At 41.8% G+C, this 11,456-nt stretch overlaps 1 protein-coding gene across 7 annotated transcripts in view; it reads left to right on the plus strand.

The window, feature by feature from the left end:
• Positions 1-11,456, plus strand: part of LOC139408249 (ciliary neurotrophic factor receptor subunit alpha-like) — a 447,111-nt gene that overhangs the window by 399,869 nt on the left and 35,786 nt on the right. Inside the window, exon 1 of one of the 7 annotated variants that reach the window (XM_071151917.1) lies at positions 11,104-11,123. The exons of the other annotated variants lie outside the window; for them this stretch is intronic. The gene's annotated coding sequence lies outside the window, so the exon portion shown is untranslated. Of the gene's footprint in view, positions 1-11,103; positions 11,124-11,456 lie in introns of those variants that run through there. 7 annotated transcript variants of the gene reach the window in all.

Below are 11,456 nucleotides of genomic sequence, written 5' to 3' on the forward strand. Positions count from 1 at the left end.
ATTCTGTGCTCCTGATGGCTCTATAGTAGCCTGGTTCTAGTCTACTACTGATGGCTCAATAGTAGCCTGGTTCTAGTCTGTACTACTGATGGCTCTATAGTAGCCTGGTTCTAGTCTACTACTGATGGCTAGATAGTAGCCTGGTTCTAGTCTACTACTGATGGCTCAATAGTAGCCTGGTTCTAGTCTGTACTACTGATGGCTCAATAGTAGCCTGGTTCTAGTCTACTACTGATGGCTCAATAGTAGCCTGGTTCTAGTCTGTACTACTGATGGCTCAATAGTAGCCTGGTTCTAGTCTACTACTGGTGGCTCAATAGTAGCCTGGTTCTAGTCTGTACTACTGATGGCTCTATAGTAGCCTGGTTCTAGTCTACTACTGATGGCTCTATAGTAGCCTGGTTCTAGTCTGTACTACTGATGGCTCTATAGTAGCCTGGTTCTAGTCTGTGCTCCTGATGGCTCAATAGTAGCCTGGTTCTAGTCTGTACTACTGACGGCTCTATAGTAGCCTGGCTCTAGTCTGTGCTCCTGATGGCTCTATAGTAGCCCGGTTACAGTATAGTATCCACCTCACACACATGGTTATGGGCTTGACAGAAAGACAGCTGAACCATGACAGATATAGAGTAGAAATGTATTCAATTTGGAGTTTGCATCCCAATATTACACTTTATGTACTTCACAGGAGACTGAAATACATTGGCAAGACAAAGTATCTGAAACCCTTCGGATATACCCAGATTTCTGCGTAAATTGGTAATAAAATTTGCGGACAGATAGCCTTGCATTCTTCTGCAAAATGTCTTGATAAACTTGGGAATTCATTTTTCCGTCGATGATAGCAAGCTGTCCAGACCCTGAGGCAGCAAAGCAACAAACTTCAGATGTGCATGTTTTTTTGGACAGCAGTGGCTTTCCGTGTTGTCCTCCCATGAACACCTTTCTTGTTTAGTGTTTTACGTATCGTAGACTCGTCAACAGAGATGTTAGCATGTTCCAGAGATTGTTGTAAGTCTTTAGCTGACACTCTAGGATTCTTCTTAACCTCATTAACCACAGAGCATTCTGCGCTGTGTTCTTGTAGTCATCTTTGCAGGACAGCCACTCCTAGAGAGAGTAGCTACAGTGCTGAACTTTCTTCATTTATAGACAATTTGTCTTACTGTGGACTGATCAACATCAAGGCTTTTAGAGATACTTTTCAACCCTTTCCAGCTTTATGCAAGTCAACAATTCTTAATCTTAGGTCTTCTGTGATCTCTTTTGTTCGAGGCATGGTTCACATCAGGCACTGCTTCTCGTGAATAGCAAACTCACATTTTGTGAGTGTTTTTTAACGGGCTAGGCAGCTCTAACCAACATCTCCAATCTCATCTCATTGATTGGACTTCAGGTTAGCTGACTCCTGACTCCAATTAGCTTTTGGAGAAGTCATTAGCCTAGGGGTTCACATGCTTTTTCCAACCTACACTGTGAATGTTTAAACGATATAGTCAATATAGACAAGTCTCTATCTGAACAGTGAGTATATATTAGTACTAGTTACCCAGTCTCTATCTGAACAGTGAGTATATATTAGTACTAGTTACCCAGTCTCTATCTGAACAGTGAGTATATATTAGTACTAGTTATCAAGTCTCTATCTGAACAGTGAGTATACTGTATATTAGTACTAGTTACCCAGTCTCTATCTGAACAGTGAGTATATATTAGTACTAGTTACCCAGTCTCTATCTGAACAGTGAGTATATATTAGTACTAGTTACCCAGTCTCTATCTGAACAGTGAGTATATATTAGTACTAGTTACCCAGTCTCTATCTGAACAGTGAGTATATATTAGTACTAGTTATCAAGTCTCTATCTGAACAGTGAGCATATATTAGTACTAGTTACCCAGTCTCTATCTGAACAGTGAGTATATATTAGTACTAGTTACCCAGTCTCTATCTGAACAGTGAGTATATATTAGTACTAGTTATCAAGTCTCTATCTGAACAGTGAGTATACTGTATATTAGTACTAGTTACCCAGTCTCTATCTGAACAGTGAGTATACTGTATATTAGTACTAGTTACCCAGTCTCTATCTGAACAGTGAGTATATATTAGTACTAGTTACCCAGTCTCTATCTGAACAGTGAGTATATATTAGTACTAGTTACCCAGTCTCTATCTGAACAGTGAGTATATATTAGTACTAGTTATCAAGTCTCTATCTGAACAGTGAGTATACTGTATATTAGTACTAGTTACCCAGTCTCTATCTGAACAGTGAGTATACTGTATATTAGTACTAGTTACCCAGTCTCTATCTGAACAGTAAGTATATATTAGTACTAGTTACCCAGTCTCTATCTGAACAGTGAGTATATATTAGTACTAGTTACCCAGTCTCTATCTGAACAGTGAGTATATATTAGTACTAGTTATCAAGTCTCTATCTGAACAGTGAGTATACTGTATATTAGTACTAGTTACCCAGTCTCTATCTGAACAGTGAGTATATATTAGTACTAGTTACCCAGTCTCTATCTGAACAGTGAGTATATATTAGTACTAGTTACCCAGTCTCTATCTGAACAGTGAGTATTTATTAGTACTAGTTACCCAGTCTCTATCTGAACAGTGAGTATATATTAGTACTAGTTACCCAGTCTCTATCTGAACAGTGAGTATACTGTATATTAGTACTAGTTACCCAGTCTCTATCTGAACAGTGAGTATATATTAGTACTAGTTACCCAGTCTCTATCTGAACAGTGAGTATATATTAGTACTAGTTACCCAGTCTCTATCTGAACAGTGAGTATACTGTATATTAGTACTAGTTACCCAGTCTCTATCTGAACAGCGAGTATATATTAGTACTAGTTACAGAGTCTCTATCTGAACAGTGAGTATATTTTAGTACTAGTTATCAAGTCTCTATCTGAACAGTGAGTATATATTAGTACTAGTTACCCAGTCTCTATCTGAACAGTGAGTATATATTAGTACTAGTTACCCAGTCTCTATCTGAACAGTGAGTATATATTAGTACTAGTTACCCAGTCTCTATCTGAACAGTGATTATTTATTAGTACTAGTTACCCAGTCTCTATCTGAACAGTGAGTATATATTAGTACTAGTTACCCAGTCTCTATCTGAACAGTGAGTATATATTAGTACTAGTTACCCAGTCTCTATCTGAACAGTGAGTATATATTAGTACTAGTTACCCAGTCTCTATCTGAACAGTGAGTATATATTAGTACTAGTTACCCAGTCTCTATCTGAACAGTGAGTATATATTAGTACTAGTTACCCAGTCTCTATCTGAACAGTGAGTATATATTAGTACTAGTTACCCAGTCTCTATCTGAACAGTGAGTATATATTAGTGTAACTCCATTGACTTGTAGTCTATTGACTGAAGCCAGATTACTGAATGTAAGTACATTATTAACTTCAGAGGTGAATGTATGAAGCCAGTTGCCGTGATACGTGTTTTGTTGTTCTGCACTCTCCTCAAACAATAGCATGGTATTCTTTCACTGTTATAGCTACTGTCAATTAGACAGTGCAGTTAGATGAACAATTATGTAAGCTTTCTGCCCATATAAGACATGTCTATGTCCTGGAAAGTTTGATGTTACTTACGTGCGCTAATGTGATTAGCATGACATTTGAATCTCAACCGATCCCGTAGAGGATTTATTAAATATAACATTTGAAATGTCTATATTATTTTTGCACATCCTTATAACCATTATATGACATTTGAAATGTCTCTATTCCTTTGGGACTTTGGTGAGTGTAATGTTTACTGTTTTTTAAAAATAAAATAAAAAATCCCTTTTGTTTGTCTATTTCTCTTGCTTTGGCAATGTTAACATGTTTCCCATGCCAATAAAGCCGATTAAATTGATATATAGAGAGAAATAGGTCTCAGTGGGTAGCTTCAGGAACAGCACCTCAGTGCTGTATGTAGCAGCACCATGTGATATGCCAATAGAAATACTAGTTATTGGTAGATGATGACAACACTTGGCACATTTTTTCCTAGTCTGAGTACCAGTCATTTTTTTGTTTTGACCTTTATTTAACTAGGAAACTCGGTTGAGATACAGCCTGGATTTGAACCAGGGTAGTGACGCCTCTTGCACTGAGATGCGGTGCCTTAGACCGCTGCACCAATCGGGATCCCAAGTCCTTGTCACTCATATTGCCATGCCAAACATAGTTTAACATTGAGCAGTGGAGTTGGCCAGAGAACTAACCGATCTGGGACCAGAATGCATTTCTCTGTTAAATGGTATTCTGGCATTCCGATCTTCCTGCTATCCACCACATCTGGGGTCAATTATCAGTTCGTCTGACTAGTCTCTCATTGATTTGATTTACTCATTTAATTTACTAATTTGATTTATTTTCAGTATAGTTGTCTAATAGAGGTTGTATTTTTTAGGATCCCAATTAGCTGCTGCCAAGTGCATGTAGTCATGGCTCTATGTAGTACTGTGTGTTTCCCAGAGTCTGTTCTGGACTTGGGGACTGTGAAGAGACCTCTGGTGGCATGTCTTTTGGGGTATGTCTGAGCTGTCTGTTAGCTGTTTTGAACAGCCAGTTAGGTGCATTCAACACATTAATACCTCTGACAAATACAGGTAGTGATGCAGTCACTCTCTTCTCTACTTTGAGACAGGAGAAATTGATGTGTTATTGATGCCCTCCGTGTATATTTAAGGGTCCAACCGTTCTGCTCTGTTCTGGACCAACTGAAATGTACCTTAATGTTGGTGGTGCATAGTTCTCTGTTTTAATGTTACTGACATGGTGGATAGCAGAAAGATTGGAACGCTGTGAACCAAGAGGTTGTGAGTTCAAATCCCAGGTGAGGACATGTTGAATGTAATGGTCTATATAAATGAACATGCACAATGTAATCGTGTACATTATATATACAAAAGTATGTGGACACCCCTTCAAATGACTGGATTCTGCTGTTTCAGTGACACCTGGGAAGTGTTAGGCCACACAAGTTCACAGAATGGGACTGCTGAAGTGCATAGTGTGTACAAATTGTCTGTCCTCAGTTGAAACACTCACTGCTGAGTTATTAACTGCCTCTGGAAGCAACATCAGCTCATTAACTCTTCATTGAGAGATACATGCAATGGGTTTCCATGGTACCTGTCCAAATGCATAGTGTCAACTGTAAAGTTTGGTGGATGAGGATTAATGTTTTTCATGGTTCGGGCCCCTTAGTTCCAGTGAAGGGAAATCTTAACGCTACAGCATACAATGACATTCTAGATGATTCTATGCTTCCAACTTTGTGGCAATAGTTTGGGGAAGGCCCGTTCCTGTTTCAGCATGACAATGCCCCCTTTACACAAAGCGAGGTCCATAGAGAAATGGTTTGTCTGTGTAATCAGTTCCACAGCATTTGTGAGGTAAGATGCCCAAATATTATTTATTTTTTGAATGAATATACTAGAAAATCATATTCAATTCAGTTCAAAGGGCTTTATTGGCATGTAAAACATATATATTTACATATATATTTACATATATATTTACATTGCCAAAGTGAGTGAAATGGATAATAAACAAAAGTGAAATAAACAATTAAAATGAAGAGTCAACAAAAATAATCAAGACATTTATCTGTTGTTTTACCAGGTAAGTTGACTGAGAACACGTTCTTATTTGCAGCAACGACCTGGGGAATAGTTACAGGGGATGAATGAGCCAATTGTAAACTGGGGATTATTAGGTGACCGTGATGGTTTGAGGGACAGCATGGGAATTTAGCCAGGACACCGGGGTTAACACCCCTACTCTTACAATAAGTCCCATGGGATCTTTAATGACCTCAGCGAGTCAGGACACCCATTTAACATCCCATCCGAAAGACAGCACCCTACACAGGGCAGTGTCCCCAATCACTGCCCTGGGGCATTGGGATATATTTTTTTTTAATTATTATTATTTAGACCAGACGAAAGAATGCCTCCTACTGGCCCTCCAACACCACTTCCAGCAGCATCTGGTCTCCCATCCAGGACAAACCCTGCTTAGCTTCAGAAGCAAGCCAGCAGTGGTATGCAGCATGGTATGCTGCTGGCCATATATACAGTGTTGTAATGAAAATACATAAATATGGGTTGTATTTACAATGGTGTTTGTTCTTCAATGGTTGCCCTTTTCTTGTGGAAACGGGTCACAAATCTTGCTGCTGTGATGGCACAGTTGTGGTATTTCACCCAGTAGATACAGTAAGGAAGTTTATTACATTTGGAGTTGTTTTGAAATTCTTTGTGGATCTGTGTAATCTGAGGGAAATATGTGTCTCTAATATGATCATACATTTGCTGCAGGTTAGGAAGTGCAGCTCAGTTTCCACCTCATTTTGTGGGCAGAGTGTAGTTTTTTGTGTGCTCTAGGGCAACGGTGTATAGATGGAATTTGTATTTTTGGTCCTGGCAATTGGACCTTTTTTGGAACACCATTATTTTTTGTCTTACTGAGATTCACTGTCAGGGCCCAGGTCTGTGCATAAGATCTAGGTGCTGCTTTAGGCCCTCCTTGGTTGGGCAGAAGCACCAGATCGTCAGCAAACAGTCGACTTTTGACTTCAGATGCTGCAGACTGTTCTAGTGCCCTAGACAATTTGTTGATATATGCATTTGGAAAGTATTCAGACCCCTTGACTTTTTCCACATGTTGTTACATTACAGCCTTATTCTAAAATGGATTAAATTGTTTTTCCCCCTCATCTATCAGGTATAAAGGTAAGACCCAGATCCACGTTGAATAAACAATAGTTTAATATTCCGACAGGGGCAATAGACAGGTCAAGGCAGGCAGAGGTCGGTAATCCAAGCCCTGATGTCCTTGCCATGTCTGAATCCTGGCTTTGGAAGGCCACCAACAATTCTGAGATTTCCATAGCCAGCTACAATATTTTCCGTCAAGATATAACTGCCAAAGGGGAAGGAGTTGCAATCTACTGCAGAGAGAGCCTGCAAAGTTCTGTCATACTTTTCAGGTCTATACCCAAACAGTTTGAACTTCTAATTTTAAAAATCCACCTTTCCAGAGATAAGTCTCTCTGTTGCTGCCTGCTATCGATCCCCCTCCGCTCCCAGCTGTGTCCTGGACACCATTTGTGAATTGATCGCCCCCATCTAGCTTCAGAGTTTGTTCTGTTAGGTGACCTAAACTGGGAAATGCTTAACACTCTGGCAGTCCTACAATCTAAGCTAGATGCCCTCAATGTCACACAAATCATCAAGGAACCCACCAGGTACAACCCTAAATCCATAAACATGGGCACCCTCATCGACATTATCCTGACCAACTTGCCCTCCAAATACACCTCCGCTGATTTCAATCAGGATCTCAGCGATCACTGCCTCGTTGCCTGTATCCGCTAGTCAAACGACCACCCCTCATCACTGTCAAACGCTCCCTAAAACACTTCTGCGAGCAGGCCTTTCTAATCGACCTGGCCCGGGTATCCTGGAAGGATATTGACCTCATCCCGTCAGTAGAGGATGCCTGGTCATTCTTTAAAAGTAATTTCCTCACCATCCTAGATAGTCCATGGCGAACAAGAGCACCTCCTCCCAGCTGCCCACTGCACTGAGGCTAGGTAACACTGTCACCACTGATAAATCCATGAAAATTGAAAATTTCAATAAGCATTTCTCAACGGCTGCCCATGCCTTCCTCCTGGCTACTCCAACCCCGGCCAACAGCTCCCCCCCCCCCCCCCGCAGCTACTCACCCAAGCCTCCCCAGCTTCTCCTTCACCCATATCCAGACTGCAGATGTTCTGAAAGAGCTGCAAAACCTGGACCCGTACAAATCAGCCGGGCTAGACTATCTGGACCCTCTCTTTCTAAAACTATCCGCCGCCATTGTTGCAACCCCTATTACCAGCCTGTTCAACCTCTCTTTCATATCGTCCGAGATCCCTAAAGATTGGGAAGCTGACGCGGTCATCCCCCTCTTCAACACCCTAGACCCAAACTGTTACAGACCTATATCCATACTGCCCTGCCTTTCTAAAATCTTCGAAAGACAAGTTAACAAACAGATCACCGACCATTGTGAATCCCACCATACCTTCTCCGCTATGCAATTTGGTTTCAGAGCTGGTCATGGGTGCACCTCAGCCACGCTCAAGGTACTAAACGATATCATAACCGCCATCGATAAAAGACAGTACTGTGCAGCCGTCTTCATCGACCTGGCCAAGGGTTTCAACTCTGTCAATCACCGTATTCTTATCGGCAGACTCAATAGCCTTGGTTTTTCTAATGACTGCCTCGCCTGGTTCACCAACTACTTTGCAGACAGAGTTCAGTGTGTCAAATCGGAGGACCTGTTGTCCGGACCTCTGGCAGTCTCTATGGGGGTTCCACAGGGTTCAATTCTCTGGCCGACTCTTTTCTCTGTATATATCAATGATGTCGCTCTTGCTGCTGGTGATTCCCTGATCCACCTCTACGCAGACGACACCATTCTGCATACTTCTGGCCCTTTCTTGGACACTGTGTAAACTAACCACCAAACGAGCTTCAATGCCATACAACACTACTTCCGTGGCCTCCAACTGCTTAAACGCTAGTAAAACCAAATGCATGCTTTTCAACCGTTCGCTGCCCGCACCCGCCCGCCCGACTAGCATCACCACCCTGGACGGTTCTGACCTAGAATATGTGGACAACTATAAATACCTAGGTGTCTGGCTAGCCTGTAAACTCTCCTTCCAGACTCATATTAAACATCTCCAATCTAAAATCAAATCTAGAATCGGCTTTCTATTTCGCAACAAAGCCTCCTTCACTCACGCCGCCAAACATACCCTCTTAAAACTGACTATCCTACCGGCGATGTCATCTACAAAATAGCTTCCAATACTCTACTCAGCAAACTGGATGTAGTCAGTTTATCACAGTGCCATCCGTTTTGTTACCAAATCACCTCATACCACCCACCACTGCGATCTGTATGCTCTAGTCGGCTGGCCCTCGCTACATATTCTTTGCCAGACCCACTGGCTCCAGGTCATCTATAAGTCTATGCTAGGTAAAGCTCCGCCTTATCCCAGTTCACTGGTCATGATAACAACACCCACGTTCCAGCAGGTATATCTCACTGATCATCCCCAAAGTCAACACCTCATGTGGCCACATTTCCTTCCAGTTCTCTGCTGCCAGTGACTGGAACGAATTTCAAAAATCGCTTTAGTTGGAGACTTTTATTTCCCTCACCAACTTTAAACATCTGCTATCTGAGCAGCTAACCGATCGCTGCAGGTGTACATAGTCCATCGGTAAATAGCCCACCCAATCTACCTACCTCACCCCCATATTGTTTTTATTTACTTTTCTGCTCTTTTGCACACCAGTATCTCTACCATGACCATCTGATCATTTATCACTCCAGTGTTAATCTACTAAATTGTAATAATTAGCTCCTATGGCCTATTTATTGTCTACCTCCTCATGCCTTTTGCACACACTGTATATATACTTTATTTTTTCTACTGTGTCATTGACCTGTTTGTGTTATTGGCTTGTTTATTGTTTACTCCATGTGTAACTCTGTGTTGTTGTCTGTGTCACACTGCTTTGATTTATCTTGGCCAGGTCGCAGTTGTAAATGAGAACTTGTTCTCAACTGGCCTACATGGTTAGATAAAGGTGAAATAAAATGAAAAAGGATGATCAATGGAAACAGGATGCACTTGAGCTAAATTTCGAGTCTCATAAAATAGGGTCTGAATACTTATGTAATGAGATTTCAGAAAATTAGATTTCAGATTTCAGCATACATTTGTAATGTATTTACAAAACTTTCTAAAATTCTGTATTCACTTTGTCATTATGTGGTATTGTGATTTCATTATGGGGTATTGTGTGTAAATAAATCAGGGAATTAAAACATGATCTATTTTAGAATAAGGCTGTAATGTAACAAAATGTGGCAAAAGGGGTCTGAATATTTTTGATATTTCTGGGGTTTTTAATACTAACATTCTAAAAGCCTGTTTTTGTTTTGACACTATGGGGTATTGTGATGTCATTATGGGGTATTATGGGGTATTGTGATGTCATTATGGGGTATTGTGATGTCATTATGGGGGTATTGTGTAGATTAATGAGGAAATACATTGATTTAATCTATTTTAGAATAAGGCTGTAACGTAATGTGGAAAAAGTCAAGTGGTCTGAATACTTTCCGAATGCACTTTAGGTAGCACAAAGGAATAAATATTTCTCTGTTGAGATCATTTCCTTATTAATTTCTAGCCAGAACATTACAGGATCAGACCATTACAGTAGGTGAGCAGATCATGTTGAGCATCTGATACATACCTGTTAGGTTGCAGTATGGGGCTTGGGTGGGTGTAATAGAGGGGGTTGGGCCTGTTGCTCTGATCACAGCCTGGGCATATGTCCTGCTGTCATGTTGAGGTCCTTGGCATGGGGGCGGGGCAGAAGGGGCATAGGTCTGATTCGTGGGGGCCTATATAGGATGTGGCCAGGGTTTGCTTGGGGCGGTCTCAGCTAGTTGGGCTGTGGCTGGTGATGCTGGGGTCTGAGTGTAGGTCCTCTTGGCGTGGGTTCTCTCGGTGCAGGTCCTACGGGAGAGGGGTCTTGCAGGTCTGGGAGAGTGTCTCCGTGGTCTGGGCAGGGTGTCTGTTGCTCTGGGGCTGCGGTTTTATTGTGATAAACTTCAGGGTCCTGGCAAAGGTGGTGATTGATGCCTTGTAGAGGTGCTGTCACGCCTGCTCCCGCTCCCCCTCCCTGGCACTTGAGGGCGCCAGGCTACCCGTCATCATACGCACTGTTACCATCATTACGTGCAGCTGCGCTCAGTGGACTCACCTGGACTCCCTCACTGTGCTGATTGTACCTGTGTATATGTCTGCTCCTCTGGGTTGTTCCCTGTCCTAGCATTGTTTGTAGTGTTTATGTCCAGACGCTGTTCCTGTTCCGTTGCATGTCCATCTATATTAAATGGTTCACTCCCTGTACCTGCTTCTCATCTCTTGTGTTGGGCCTTGCAGGTGGATCTGGTCATAAAGGCTGTTCAGTCCAGGGTGGAGTAGTGGACCAGGTAGACATGTTGCATTCACCCGCTGTATGATGGCAGGGTGGAGATAACCACTTGCGCGTTGGGGAAAGTGGAAGAAGCTCTCTCTCTCTCCCTCTTTCTCTCTGTCTTTCTCTCTCTCTCTCTCTGTCTCTCTCACTCTCTCTGTCTCTCTCTCTGTGTCTCTGTGTCTCTCTCTCTGTAACACTCAGACTCTAACCTGGGCTTCCTTCTCCTATTAAAGTGTCATTAGTGAAATGAGATAATGGTATATTCAATCTGGATTGTTGTAATGAGATAATGATAGGTTCAATCTGGACTGTTAATTCCCAACACCAATCATCATCTCCTCGTTTG

This window comes from Oncorhynchus clarkii, chromosome 5 (genome assembly GCF_045791955.1).
Source record: "Oncorhynchus clarkii lewisi isolate Uvic-CL-2024 chromosome 5, UVic_Ocla_1.0, whole genome shotgun sequence".
Classification (NCBI taxonomy): domain Eukaryota; kingdom Metazoa; phylum Chordata; class Actinopteri; order Salmoniformes; family Salmonidae; genus Oncorhynchus; species Oncorhynchus clarkii.